The sequence below is a fragment of the Leuciscus leuciscus genome (assembly GCF_965113295.1).
Source record: "Leuciscus leuciscus genome assembly, chromosome: 15".
Lineage (NCBI taxonomy): Eukaryota > Metazoa > Chordata > Actinopteri > Cypriniformes > Leuciscidae > Leuciscus > Leuciscus leuciscus.
This window is the reverse complement of record NC_138739.1, coordinates 331,498-347,445: the sequence shown is the minus strand read 5'-3', so window position 1 is coordinate 347,445 and position 15,948 is coordinate 331,498. Positions and strand designations below refer to the sequence as shown.

Sequence of the window (15,948 nt, the reverse complement as noted above, 5' to 3'; positions counted from 1 at the left end):
ATCCTAGTGAGAAAGATGAATTAATTGATTTGATTTGCTGAGCATTGTATTAACCTTCTCTTAACCTTTACTCCAAAACACACTGACACTGCCTGTTGATATTGTTTTAAAATCACATCTTACCTGGAGTCTCTGTTCCTGATATGGTAAGAAGTCTGAGGCTGTAGTTATAGTTAAGTTCTGCTACTGAGGAAATGTCTCATGAAAAAGTGTGTTGTCAGAAAAAAAGTGTTCTCAGAAATGTTGAGAAAGGTTGGAGGGGAGGTGGCCCAGTGGTCATTGCCCATTTGACCTTGAAATGCTTTCTGGCAGTATACAATCATTTTTGGCATTATACTGTGTTTGTGTGGCTACAGTGCCAGGGCTGAATTTTTGTCCCAGTCCGCCCCTGCATATAGGCCTAGAATATACATTATATTCTGTATCAGATTATGTTATCTTATATCCCACCTGGATTTAATACATAAGCAAATATAGCAGACAATATAATCAGGGCATGGAGGCGCCGGCGCGATCACTTGCATTGCATGTGAACTGAAGCTCATCTCATAAATGAACCAAAACTCAGCGTATAGGCTACATGCCTCACAGACATGAGAAATATATCCTTTGTGCCAATGAGGCCACAACTCGTGTGATGTGTAGTCTGGTAAACAGATTCACATACTGATCAATGATATAAAATATACAAGTATGTGATCATAATTAATGGAATTGAGAAGAATATTTTAGGTGTTCTGTTTAAAATATATATAATTTATATTATAGGGATGTGTAGTGTTAAATCATTTAAATAATGCTTCCTCAATAATCATTTCCCTTTTTATGCATCGGATGAGGTTTTACATTTTTTTTATACTGCATGACATTCGAAGCTTCTAACGTCATCAATCACATGGTAGTGTCATTTCGATACAAGCATCGGTACAGTTTGTGATACAATAGTGCTACAAGGCTTAAAGGCAGGGTAGGCAGGTTTTTTCTAAAAAACTTTTTCCCAAATTTGTTTAAACTGTCTTTATATACCAATACATAATTATTGAGTGTCTGTAGTCCTCTCAGGGCTGCAATAAACACAGCTACTTATTTCCATTCGGAACGAATGAAATGATTGGCTGGGTGACTGTTACTCTCCCTCGCTACCATGGCTACCACCCCTGCCGCTTTCAGGAGCTGCCCACATGCGCACACCCGCAGGAGGGGAAGAGGCATGGAAGCTAGGAAGAATCACAATTATGGCAGAGAAAAAGTGGGAAAAAGTTTTTTTAGAAAAAACCTGCCTACCCTGCCTTTAAGTATGGTGATAAATCAATAACAAAAAGAACCGAGCGCACAACTGATGCTGGCTCGCGCTGTAAATGACTTTCGCAAGAGGATAACAGATCTACACGTGATAAAACGTGAACTTGCGAGTTCATTCAAACCCTGCACGTGCGCATGACATCTCCTCTGCATGCAATACAAGCCCTCGCGCGTGCGCATGATCATTCCCCATGCTCTCGCGCTTGATCTCCCCTTAGCCTGCTGCTTCTGCTCGCTTGAACACTTTTATTTTTGGCAGTCGAGGGGTGGGACTTACTGTTTTAATAACCTCAAATGTCATTGGTTACTTCCCCTTTTCTGGAAGTCAGTTGTGAATGGATTTCTGAATGGATTTCCCGTAATTCACTTGAAAGTCTTACTAGTGATTGCATCATGTTGTTAAGAGATATTTACAGACTGTAATGAGGCATTTTAATGGGTATTAGCATTGTAAATCTACCAAAATTCTTATAAATTTTTACATTTTATATTTATAACACTATGATTTGTGTTATTGGCATTAAAATATCTAAACGAAATTGGAGAAAAATGGGAATGCAAAGTCATATTTGCTGTAGTTCACCACTACATTACCACTATACTCCCATTCGACACTATTTACGTTTAACAAACCAAAATTATATTGGATCTGAGAACCTCATAAATGTAAAAAGTGTCCATTAAATAGTTGTAAATATAACAAGGGCTTGAGATGAAAGATAAATTACTTGTTTATTTCAATAAGCAAGAGTTGTTGTGTAAGCTTTTTGTAATCATCCTGTGTATTACTATTATGTCAATTTCGAGTGGGTCATTATTAGGGATGGGTGCCGAAACCAGGTATTAAACGGGCCCCGGTGCTGAATTATGAAAGACCGCTGGATCGATAAGCTCGGACGTTATCGGTTCTGCTGTCGGTACTGGAGAAATTAAGAAAGTACACACGCTATTTATCATTGCTATTAAGAAATTATTATCTTGCAAATTTAATCTTGCCAGCCACTTCTATATATAATAATATTGAACCATTTGTCTGTTATGCAATTTTGCTAAAGATAGAGAGTGTGTATGTGAGAGAGAGAGCGATCTTTCACGCGGAGCCACGGCTTGCACAACACAACAGCCCTGCTTAAAGGTGCCCTAGAATTTGAAATTGAATTTATCTTGGCATAGTTAAATAACAAGAGTTCAGTACATGGACATGACATACAGTGAGTCTCAAACACCATTGTTTTCTCCTTCTTATTTAAATCTCGTTTTTGAAAAACACCCCTGAAAAATAGGCGAATCTCCACATAACACCGACTGTGACGCAACAGTCGGGATCATTGATATGCACGCCTCCAAAAATGTGCATATGCCAGCCCATGTTCAATGCCAGGCGGAACTGCGCCCTCCCAGGACCTATAACGTTACCTAGGCTACTTTCACTTTTAAAAATTCATCATAACCGCATGCGTGATCTGCTTGCAGTCGTCGAGATGGATGTGTGTGGGAGAAATCTGGAGTTATCTGAAGAAAATATTGTGAAAGGCTTATTTTCTGCATGCATTTTCGTGTTGGATAGCCGCAGATGTGGAACTTCATCGCAGAGGAAGCACGCAGATAACTGTGGTAACAAACCAAGCAGTTCTATCGAACAGTATTTTTCAAATTTAACACTGTTAAGTATGTGTGGTGTGCAGGGCGTGTTTGAACCCAAAATTGTCAGATGTAGGCTAGACGAAATTGCGTGGCAGATATAGTGTTGTAGCCGCGTCTGTGTGATTGGTAAAATGTTATAAGGCTACTCAGTTTTGTGGTAACGGTTTGAAGCACTGCGGGTGCGGATTTACAAAATCGGACCCGTGCAGGACTCTGATGTACGGTTGAACGCCTAATCTCTCCATTGTCACGCTGGACATCAGGGACCTGTTTGCTGTCACTCTGAGCTACTGTAATGAGCCCGCAGTGAAACAGCCAATCAGAGCAGAACTCCTCATTACTATTCATGACCCTTCCAAATAAGGTAAAAACAGACCATTTCATTCTAGGGCCAATTTCTAGGGTTGAAAATGGACCTGTAAAACCATATCTGGACATTTTAAATGCCCTTAAATAAGCCATACCCTCTATGTAGATATCAGAGACAAAATTAAAATATTATTTCAACACATTCTAGGGCATCTTTAATGAGTGACGATGAGGACAGAACTAAACATTCAAACGGTTACACTTTAGATCTTTGATATTAAACTAATTTTATTTTAGATTTAGATTTTGGCTTCCAATGATTATAAAAAAGAAGATATTTGAGTTATAACCATTAAAAACTAAAGCCGCATTCTCTCCAGCACAACTTCCTTAACTTCACGGCGGTGCGCTGTCATTTCTCCCTAAATCCCAAACGTAATGGCAGAATCTGCACGATCGTTGATTGTTGTAAAATGTAGTCTTTACTGTTGCTAAACTGCGGGATGTGTTTGATAATAAAAGGCTATTAAAAGTACGCAAAATTGACGCAATAGACGCTGTTCCAAATGTGGCGCGTGCTCCAAAACACACCGCAACGAGACAAGCAACGTATATTTTGGGATTCGTGTGCGCATCTAAACGATCAAATATACACACAAATATGTCAAAATGGCCGTCTTGGAGATTCACTTAAACAGTTTATTCACTTAAATACAGTTTATGTCTTAAATGGACGTAAATAGTTGGGAGAAAATATGATGCGTAATAATGATTAGATCTGCATTTGGTCTTAAAGAGGCAGCAGTCTAATAAACCTGCTGACGATTGCTCCATTAATGTGAATCAAACAACAAAAGGCAAAGAGAAAATCAGTCGCAGCTCTTGAATGAATAATTTTGGCTTTTATAAGCTTTAATCTATCTATGATAAACTACGCAGTGTTATTTTACATCTGACTTTATTAGATGTCTTTTTAGCCCATATTACTCCTGAACAGTAATGTCAGTAGACATTACTGAAATTAAAGCACTGGGTATATAATTTGTATATTTGTTTTATTGTGTAGGCTACTTTTTTTTTTGTTTGACCATGTGTTTGTACTTTGTTTTTGGTGTCCTATGTCTTCTGTATATAAAACACAAAAGCCTGCACCCTTCTGCATAACATACATGTTTTATTTGTTTTGTTAAAGCATTGCTTTTTCTTTTGCTATAGATATTTATTTAACATTTCAAAATATAAAGCAATATTAATTATGTTCTAAATTATTATTTTTTCCTTTAATATAACAAAAAGAACCGATAAGAATACAGTTAAAGTACCGGATCGATAAGGAGTATCGTTAAGAGTAGTAATACCGTTAAAACCTTAACGATACCCATCCCTATTATATTTTCTATTAAATGTAAAAGGGGTTCTGGCAGCATGAATGCATTTTTTTATTTTTTTTATATATATTTTATGTTCAGATGGGGTGTAATCATTCATGCTGTGTACTGTACTTGCCTCATACTTTATCCTATTAGGTTATTCACTAACAAAAAGTTAGATGATTAATATCACTATATAATGTTGTAATATCTACTTTGCTGGGTTTAATAATTTGCTGGGTTTCATTTTGTTCCTCTGTATTCTGTAGCAAATTCTGAAAAGGCATTTGTAAGCTATAATTAATGCTGTGTACTGTATCTTAAAGCCCCCCGTACAATGGTGTTTCATGTATTCAGTGTTAAAGAGATGGATTCTCATGCTAAACATGGCCAAAGTTTAAAAAAAATATTTTGGACGAATAATGGAGAATTTCTGTGCCGAAAATCTTACTTCCGGGTTGGTACAAGTTTTTTTTTTTTTCGATCGTGGATCTAATGACGTAGACGAGAGTGGAACTCCTTATATGAGCATTTCTTTCGGAAAAGCGCGCCCGCGCACACGTCGACCAGAGGAGAGCGAGACCGCACACATCAACACGCTTCAACAGGAAATTATCAGCAGTGCTGCATTGCATAGGTTTTATAAACAAGGCCCAGTTCGACGGCGGATTTGCAGATCGTCTAATGCAGTGGTTCTCAACCTCTCCTGCAGGGACCCCCTGACAGGCCATGTTTCTGTTTTAACCCTGAAATGGCACACCTGATTCAGTTAATTAAAGGCTTAATGAGTAGTTGACTAATTGATTAATTGACTAATTCCTACTCTTCCTACTCTAATAACTACTCATTAATTGAATCAGGTGTGCCATTTCAGGGTTAAAACAGAAACATGGCCTGTCAGGGGGTCCCTGCAGGAGAGGTTGAGAACCACTGGTCTAATGCTTAAGGATGGAGCAGTCCCAACGACAAAGGTTCACGGAGTAAAACTGGAGTAAAACTGCTTCAAATGTCTGTGTGTTGTTAGTTATCGGCGCTCCGCCCACATGGCATGCCTCCAGCCGCTCGTTTTTTTTTCCGGAAAGACTCGGTACAGCCTATCTTTCTTTTATAAATATAATAAAACTAAAGACTTTTTGGAGATATGAAGGATGCAGTACTACTCTATAGGTACTCAAGATTAAAATGAGATTGACTGAAACTGTCACGGTTGAGTTATGCACTGTTTCCTCTGTGTCGTGTGTCACTGTTTGTTTTCATGTCTGTGAGTGTGCGCGAGTGGGCGTTGTCCCGCTCGCGTGGTTGTTCAGTGCTCCAGCTGATATCAATCACACTCACTCCCCGCTCCAGCTGCTATCAATTCCCGCTCTCTATAAATACTCACTCATCTCTCCATTCCAGTGTCCATCCGTTGTTTTGCAGTTCCATTGAGTGTGTCGTGTTTACCGGATCCTGTCTTGTCTGTGGAATTGTCTTCTCTGGTTCACTGCATCGAGCACCACGCACGGGATATCACCACCGATTCACCTCATCTGAGCACCATTCACCTGACCATCGAAGTCCCTGCGAGAGAGAGCCTGAGACCTGCTGTCCCCCTGAGAGACTCTTCTCCATTGACTCTTTTGAGATTTCACCTTTGAGTTGCTGTTCTAAATAAACACTGTTTCACCCGCATTTGCTTCCTGTAATCTATCATGACAGAACGGATGGACCAATCCATGGAAGCAGCGGGTGGTTCTCCAGCCTCGTTAGAGGATTTTATTCAAGTATGCATCAACCGGATGGATGCACAAGAACGCAGCCAGGGGGAGACTGGACGCGCAATTCAGGCTCTTGTCTCGCAGGTGTCCGAGCTCACCCAGCGAGTCCATCAACTTCAACCTCCCACTGCGCCAGCACCCCCAGACCCACCGGTCGTTCCCCCCACACCAGCTGTGCCGCTCTCCCAATCAGAACCCAGACTTCCGACCCCCGAGTCTTACTCTGGTGAGCCCAACTACTGCCGCCCGTTTCTAACACGTTGCAGCATGCATTTCTCCCTACAGCCTAAGACCTTCGAGAAGGAGGAATCAAAAGTGGCATTCGTGTTAACGCTACTAACGGGGAGAGCGGCGCTTTGGGGAACGGCGGTCTGGGAGAATCAAGACCAGTGCTGCTCCTCGTTCCAGGCACTCTCGGCGGAGATGCGGAGGGTCTTTGATCGTGCTGTCGCGGGAAGAGAGGCTGCCAGGGTTCTGGCAGATCTGCGCCAGGGAGATCGCTCCGTCTCGGACTATTCCATTGAGTTCAAGACCCTGGCGGCCGAGTGTCGCTGGAACGAGGAGGCGCAGTGGGACCTATTCCTGCATGGGCTGGCCGAACGCGTCCAAAGAGAGATCTACGTCCTGGACCTACCATCGTCTCTTAACGCGCTTATGGATCTGGCCCTGAGGGTGGACGCTCGTTTGTCTCGGATCGGCCAACGTACGCCACTCAACAGAATCCGCAACAGCATGGAACCCCAGCAGTCCAGCGGCATGGACGCGTTCGGCCCCCACGATCCCGAGCCCATGCAGATAGGGCGAGCTCGGCTTTCCCGGGAGGAGAAAGAAAGGCGGAGATCCCAGGGCCTTTGTCTATACTGTGGTGGGGCCGGACATTTCGCTCATAGCTGTCCATTAAAAGGCCCAGCCCGATAGTAAGTATGAGGCTACTATCGGGTGGGATCTCCGCAGAGAAGACCTCATCCACTTCCACCCTCCTCCCGGTAAGACTGAGATGGTCAACTCACGATCACCACTGCAATGCACTTATTGACTCTGGAGCCGAAGGTAACTTTATGGATCACCGTTTTGCGTTACAGTTTCAAGTTCCCCTCCAAACACTCCCTCAGAAAATCACTGTCAATGCATTAAACGGACAATCTCTACCAGCCATCTCCCAAGTTACCGAGAGTCTCACACTCATCACATCTGGTAATCACGCAGAAACCATTTCATTTTACATCATGGACTCCCATCTCACACCCATTGTTTTAGGACACCCCTGGCTAAGTTTACACAATCCCCGCATTGACTGGAAACAAAAAACTATTTCGGCTTGGAGCACTGAGTGTCATAATTCGTGTCTAGTGTCTGCTTGTTCTGTTGTTCCTGTCCCTGTGTTGCAGGAGGAAGCAGTGGATTTGTCAAACGTGCCCGTAGAGTACCGTGACCTGAGGGAAGTGTTCAGTAAGTCAAGGGCTGCTTCTCTCCCTCCGCATCGTCCCTATGACTGTGCAATAGATTTACTGCCAGGTAAGTCTCCGCCTAAAGGCAAGATTTATTCACTCTCGGTTCCTGAGAGAGAGGCTATGGAGAAATATATTTCTGATTCTCTAGCAACCGGGTTCATCCGCCCTTCCTCTTCTCCTGCGGGGGCGGGGTTCTTTTTTGTGGGGAAGAAGGATGGTTCTCTGCGACCTTGCATTGATTACCGAGGGCTGAATAACATCACGGTAAAAAACACTTATCCTTTGCCATTGATGTCTTCAGCCTTCGAGAGGTTGCAGGGAGCATCACTCTTCACAAAATTGGACTTAAGAAACGCTTATCATTTGGTCCGCATCAGGAAGGGGGATGAATGGAAGACTGCTTTTAACACCTCTAGGGGGCACTTTGAATATTTGGTTATGCCGTTCGGCCTGTCCAATAGTCCCGCAGTCTTCCAGGCGCTCGTCAATGACGTGTTGCGAGACATGATCGATCAATTCATATATGTTTACCTGGATGACATATTGATTTTTTCTTCGTCTCTCCAGGAGCATGTGCAGCATGTCCGACGAGTGCTTCAAAGATTGCTAGAGAATGGGCTTTTTGTCAAGGCGGAGAAATGCGTTTTCCATGCACAGTCGGTTCCTTTTCTGGGACACATCGTGTCGGCTGAGGGTATGCGTATGGATCCTGACAAGGTTAAGGCTGTGGTAGAGTGGCCAATCCCAGATTCCCGCAAGGCCCTGCAGCGGTTTTTGGGATTCGCCAACTTCTATCGGCGATTTATTCGCAACTTCGGCCAACTAGCCGCACCTCTGACCGCCTTGACCTCCCCCAAAACTACGTTCAGGTGGTCAGACGCAGCTGAGGCTGCGTTTGCCAAACTCAAGAACTGCTTTGTTTCAGCTCCCATCTTAGTTGCCCCTGATCCGTCACGTCAGTTTGTGGTGGAGGTCGATGCGTCAGAGGTGGGGGTAGGCGCAGTTCTCTCACAACGCTCTCCTTCAGACGACAAGATGCATCCCTGCGCGTTTTTGTCACATCGTCTATCTCCTGCCGAACGAAATTATGACATTGGTAACCGAGAGTTGTTGGCAGTCAAGTTAGCGTTGGAGGAGTGGCGTCACTGGTTGGAGGGATCAGGGGTACCCTTCATCGTCTGGACAGACCACAAGAATCTGGAATATATTAGAACCGCCAAAAGATTGAACTCCAGGCAGGCTCGGTGGGCACTTTTTTTCGGTCGTTTCGATTTTACTCTCTCATATCGTCCAGGGTCCAAAAACATCAAACCCGATTCTTTGTCGCGTATTTTTGATCGTCCCGAACACGAACCTACTCCCGAGCGCATTTTTCCAGAGACCCTAATTATCTCTTCGCTCACATGGGAGGTCGAATCGAGGGTCAAGAAGGCCTTGGAAGGGGTAACGCCTCCGATCCGGTGCCCACCTAACCGCTTATTTGTGCCGGAGGGATTACGATCAGACGTTATCCAGTGGGGTCATTGCTCTAATCTAGCCTGTCATCCAGGGGTGAGTCGTACTATCTATTTAGTTAAGCAGCGGTTCTGGTGGCCACTTATGGCTCGTGATGTTCACCATTTCGTCTTGGCTTGCTCAAGTTGTGCCACTGGTAAGTCGTCCAATCGACCCCCAGATGGGTTACTTCAACCGCTGTCGGTGCCTTCGAGACCCTGGTTTTGTAGATTGCTGGGGGCGACGGTCAGTCTGTCCTCTGGGTTCCATCCCCAGAGCAATGGTCAAACTGAGAGAGCCAACCAAGATTTGGAAAGAACACTACGATGTTTGGTCTCCAGGAATCCTTCCTCCTGGAGTCAACAACTTTCTATGGTGGAGTACGCCCACAATACCTTGCCAGTGTCATCCACGGGCCTGTCTCCGTTCCAGTGTAGTGTAGGGTACCAACCACCTGTTTTTCCTAGTACGGAATCCGAAGTCGCGGTCTCCTCCGCCCACGCCTTCATCCAGAGGTGTCACCGTACTTGGACGAGAGCCCGGGAGACACTCCTCCAAGTGCGAGAGCGCACCAAGGCCAAAGCCGATCGCCACCGGTCTAGACCTCCCGTATACGTCGTCGGTTCCAAAGTGTGGCTTTCTACCAAGAACATTCCTCTCCGCTCCGTATCGAATAAATTAGCTCCTAAATTCATTGGCCCGTTTTCTGTCACCAAGATCGTTAGTCCGGTGGCTGTCCGCCTCAACCTTCCTCCGGCGTACAGGAGAATTCATCCGGTTTTCCACGTTTCAAAGATAAAGCCCGTGTTTTTTGCACGTATTAATCCGCCAGTCCCGGTTCCCCCACCGCCGCGACTCGTAGACGGGGAACCATCTTATTCGGTTCGTCGCATCCTGGATTCAAGGCGGAGGGGACGCGGATTTCAGTACTTGGTGGATTGGGAAGGTTACGGTCCAGAGGAGAGAAGTTGGGTTCCTGCTCGGGACATCCTGGATCACTCCCTGATCGATGATTACAATCGACAGGTAAGGAGGCCTGGGAATGCCGTGAGGCATTCCTAGGGGAGGGGGTACTGTCACGGTTGAGTTATGCACTGTTTCCTCTGTGTCGCGTGTCACTGTTTGTTTTCATGTCTGTGAGTGTGCGCGAGTGGGCGTTGTCCCGCTCGCGTGGTTGTTCAGTGCTCCAGCTGATATCAATCACACTCACTCCCCGCTCCAGCTGCTATCAATTCCCGCTCTCTATAAATACTCACTCATCTCTCCATTCCAGTGTCCATCCGTTGTTTTGCAGTTCCATTGAGTGTGTCGTGTTTACCGGATCCTGTCTTGTCTGTGGAATTGTCTTCTCTGGTTCACTGCATCGAGCACCACGCACGGGATATCACCACCGATTCACCTCATCTGAGCACCATTCACCTGACCATCGAAGTCCCTGCGAGAGAGAGCCTGAGACCTGCTGTCCCCCTGAGAGACTCTTCTCCATTGACTCTTTTGAGATTTCACCTTTGAGTTGCTGTTCTAAATAAACACTGTTTCACCCGCATTTGCTTCCTGTAATCTATCATGACAGAAACTGAGTGTTTCACCCCCCCCTTTAACTTGAAAAGCCAGAGCCCCTTTTACATTTAATAGAAAATATAATTAACCATTTATATTACGTAAAAATGTATAAGAATTTTGGTAGATTTACAATGCTAATAATCATGGAAATGTCTGAAAATATATTTTAACAACACAATGCAATCACTAGTAAGACTTCCTGTTAATAAAGTATCTGGTAAGAATCTATTCTATATTACCAATGCATTAAATCACATTACACATTAATATAAATAAATAAAACAAATTACCGTATTTTTCGGACTATAAGTCGCTCCGGAGTATAAGTCGCATCAGTCAAAAAATGCGTCATGAAGAGGAAAAAAACATATATAAGTCGCACTGGACTATAAGTCGCATTTATTTAGAAATTTATTTCACAAAATCCAAGACCAAGAACAGACATTTAATATGGAAAGGCAAGTTATTCAACTACACAGTAGCACACAGAACAACAGGCTGAGTAGGTGTCCGGTATGTTAACGCAACACATTAACAGTTATTCAGCTACACAATAGCATAAAGAACATTTACATTTACATTTTACATTTACATTTATTCATTTAGCTGACGCTTTTTATCCAAAGCGACTTACAATTGCTATATATGTCAGAGGTCGCACGCCTCTGGAGCAACTAGGGGTTAAGTGTCTTGCTCAGGGACACATTGGTGTCTCACAGTGGATTCGAACCCGGGTCTCTCACACCAAAGGCATGTGTCTTAAAATTGCGCCACTACCACCCTACATACACCTGGGAGGCTGAATAGGCTAAATTAACATAAGCCAGCGAGTCCAACAAGCAAGTTACCAGTAAACAAGTTCACCAAGCTCCCGCGATCTCATTCCACATCACTGAATCCATTGAATTTTCTTCATCCTTGGGTGTGGCTTCTGAACAACTCCGCCATAGAGCGCCCTCTCGCGGCTGTAGACGGTAATGTTTTCATCTCAGTCTGAATTAATTTTCAGGAAAGTCGCAGGACCAGTCAAACTATGAAAAAAAGTGTGACTTATAGTCCGAAAAATACGGTAAGTGATGTCTCATGTCTGAAGTCAAGTGAATAACGGGTCATTGGACAGGCGTCCAATCACAACTGACTTCCGGAAAAGGGGAAGTAACCAATGACATTTGAGGTTATTAAAACAGTAAGTCCCGCCCCTCAACTGCCAAAAATAAAAGTGTTTGAAGCAGCAGGAGAGAAGAGATCAAGCGCGAGAGTGTGGGGAATGATCAGGGCGCAGGGTTTGAATGAGCTCGCGAGATCCCGTTTGATTGATTTGATTTGATTTGATTTTAATGACCACACAGCCAAGCTGGTGGAATTTGTTTTCAGTATAGCTCTTTGGTACAGGTTCCAGCATTACATTAAACAAACAATAAACATATAAAATAAAATAACATACATTTACATATACATACAGACAAACACATAGATACATAATAATACATAAGGGGTCATGCTTAATCCACAGTCCTCAGCGTTCAGAGTTCAAAATGTTTATTGCTATTGGGATGAAACTGTTTTTGAAGCGAGTTGTTCTGGAGGCGATTGTCCTGTAACGCCTCCCAGAGGGCAGTAGCTGGAAGGCGTAGTGTGCAGGGTGGGTGATATCAGAAATTATCTTGTGGGCTCTGCGTAGTGTCCGTTTGTGGTTGAGTGATTCAAGGGATGGTAGGGGTGAACCAATGACTTTGGATGCTCTGTTGATGATGTGCTGTAATTTCTTCCAGGAAAGTGTGTCAAGACTGCCAAACCAAACTGTGATGGATGTGGTGAGGATGCTTTCAACGATGGCTGTGTAGAAGCGGAGCAGGAGATGAAACCTATGTATCACTGAATGTATCAGTGATGGAGATGGGTTCACCTTCAATGAGCACAGGAGTTTTGGGGGATGGCTGACGTCTTAGGTCGACGATGAGTTCTTTTGTTTTTGATGTATTGAGTAGGAGATCATGGTCTGTACACCAGGTCACTGCTTGGTTGATCTGTGCACGGTATTCGGTTTCTTGGTTGTTGGTGATGAATCCTATGATGGTTGTATCGTCCACATATTTGTATAGGCTGACAGAACTATGGTGTTGATGTGAGCTGGTTTGTGTAGAGAGAGAATAGCCAGGGTGAGAGAACACAACCTTGGGGTGCACCTGTACTGAGGAACAGAGGGGAGGATGTATAATTGTTAATCTTTACCTTCTGTTGCCTGTTCCAGAGAAAACTGTGAATCCAGTGACAGATGCATGGGTCGATATTCATGTCCAGTAATATATTAAACAGTTTGGGCGGGTTTATTGTATTGAATGCAGAACTGAAATCCATAAACAGGATGCGGGCATATGTATTTGCGGATTCAAGGTGGTTCAGTATGTGATGAATTGCTAAGTTGACGGTGTCCTCAACTGACCTGTTGGCTCTGTATGCAAATTGGAATGGGTCCATGAGGGGGGTGGTAACGGTTTTTAGGTGATTGAGTATGATGCGCTCGAATGATTTCATGACTGCTGATGTCAAGGCAATAGGTCTGTAATCATTGAGATGGTGGTGTAGCCGGTACCTGCTCAAACCTCCCATAAAAGAAGTTGAGTGTATCAGAAAGCTGATTATCGCCGTCAGGTATGGGGGTGGGTTTCTTTTTGTAATTTGTCATGTTTTGAAGTTTTTTCCAGATAAAACGTGTATCATTAGTGGTGATTTGTTCTTCTAGTTTAGTAGCATAGTTGGATTTGGCTCTTCTTATTGCAGATCTCAGTTTGTATTTGGAAGCCATATATTGTTCTTTGTTTCCTGATAGATGAGCTGCATTTTTCTCCTTTCTTAACTGTTTAATGTCTTTGTTAAACCACGGTTTGTTGTTATTGTAGTATTTGATTTTGATTTTTTTGATTGGTATGCACAGGTCCACACAGTAATTGACGTATGACGTTATTGCGTCGGTGACGTCATGAAGATCGCCTGCAGCATGGAAAACTTCCCAGTCTGTGCACGCGAAACAACCACAAAGTTTTTCGATGGCCTCAGGGGACCAGCACCGGACGAATTTTGATGGTGACTTGGAGGATTTAACTTTTTGTCTGTATTGTGGAATTAGCAGCAGCATTGTGTGGTCGGACCTGCCCAGCGGAGCCCTCGGGAAAGCACGGTAAGCCTCTTTGATGGTAATATAGCAGTGGTCCAGCGTGTTGCTCTCTCTGCTAGGGCAGGCTACCTGCTGATGGTAGCCGGGGAGCTCAGACGACAGATTAGTCTGGTTAAAGTCCCCGAGGACAATGACTGCTGCGTCCGAGTGTATATTTTCCACTGAGGAGACGTAGTTGGCTAACTCGGCTATGGTGGTGATAGCGTTAGCCTCAGGTGGAATGTACACACAGATCATGATTACTGACGTGAACTCCCGTGGGAGAAATGATGGTCTGCATTTGACAGTGAGGTATTCCAGGTGAGATGAGCATACATGGGTGAGTTCTGTAGAATTTGTACACCAGCGTTCATTGATCATTATGCAAATGCCACCACCTTTAGACTTGTGCGATAGTTTGGGTGATCTATCGGCACAGTGTAATGTGAAACCTGGAAGTGTTACCGCTTGGTCAGGTACTGATTGATCCAGCCAGGTCTCTGTCAGGCAGATGGCAGAGCAGTCACTGTAGTCTTTGTTGGTTTGTAACATAAGTTGGAGTTCATCCATTTTGTGCCGGAGGGATCTAACGTTTGACAGCAAAAGGGCTGGGAGCGGTGGCCGGTGAGGGCGTCTCCTGAACCTAGCAAAGGTTCCTGAGCGACGGCCTTTTTTGGTCGGCAGCCATGGTGTTGAGTGGCTTGATATGTTTAATTCCCGTAATTTCTCCAGCAAGGATGTAGATGGACCCAGATCACTGTGAGAAATGTATCTGAGGTTTAGGAGCTCCGATCGAGTGTACTGGATTAAGCATGACACTTCACAAACAAGTAACGCAGATATTAAAATGACAGACAGGAACACTGCTTGTACTGTGGCAAGCCTCACGGCCACCATCTTGGATCATCACATGTAGATCTGTTATCCTCTTGCGAAAGTCATTTACAGCGCGCGCCAGCATCGATTCTTTTTGTCATTGATTTTCTGCCATACTTAAGTGTTTATTTTATGATAGCAATAACTGTAAAGTGACTATTGTAATGGGGTAATGTAGGCTTATATACGGTAGGCCAATTACTAAGCTCAGCTTCATCTTACCAGTTAAAGTTTAGTCTATGCTTTTGTTATTTATTTTAATTTTGTGATTTAAACATCTGCTTTAAAAATCTTTTTTTTTTTAGATTGAAATATTCTAATGTTCTTCTAATAACCGTAAAATGTATTACAGCTGCCAAACAAAACCAGAGAGAAATGTATCCATACATTTTAAAAACAATCTAATTAAATCTTACATCATTGTAGCCTTATTTAAGTTGATTTTCTGTATACTGTATATTTATTTTTGGACTGATAGTGGTTAATAAATTAAAACAATGGAATGCGAGAGTGTCAGTGGTAATATTATTGTGTAACAACTCAGGCTTAGCCTTACAGTTAGCCTGACAGTTAGCCTGACCTGGACCAGGTTAGTTCCCAGCATAACCTGCCAGAGTAACTGAGTTTGAACTATTTTAAGTTTGCTTTATGAAACAGAATCAACCGACTATAAGTCTGACTAACCAAAATAAGCCTGGCCTGTATTTTAATCTTGTTTATGGAACAACCCTCCAGTTAGGTATATATTGTATTTGTCTATTTTTCTGTTCTGGTGTTTCTATTGTCTTCACTGGTTTATGTTTTTTATTTTTCCTGTTAGTCTAATTGTGGCATTTTCATTGTCACTGGAGAAGGGTGAGTAAAAGTCAGCTACATCCCACACAGAGCTTGTATGGCGTTTATCCCACAGCAAATTAATTTGTGTCAATGAGGCCACAACTCATGTGTGTCACAGTTTCCAGCTAGTCACCACCTCCTCACTACATTTCCCATCATCCTCCCTCACCTGCATGCACTTCCCAATCACA

The 15,948-nt window shown here is 43.5% G+C and overlaps 1 long non-coding RNA gene across 1 annotated transcript; it reads left to right on the top strand.

The window, feature by feature from the left end:
* The first annotated feature begins 13,415 nt into the window (after window positions 1-13,415).
* LOC309475026 lies at window positions 13,416-14,389 on the top strand. The gene is made up of 3 exons (XR_014197472.1): window positions 13,416-13,542; window positions 13,826-13,858; window positions 13,905-14,389. It is a non-coding gene; the product is annotated as an uncharacterized lncRNA (long non-coding RNA).
* The last annotated feature ends 1,559 nt before the right edge of the window (window positions 14,390-15,948 follow it).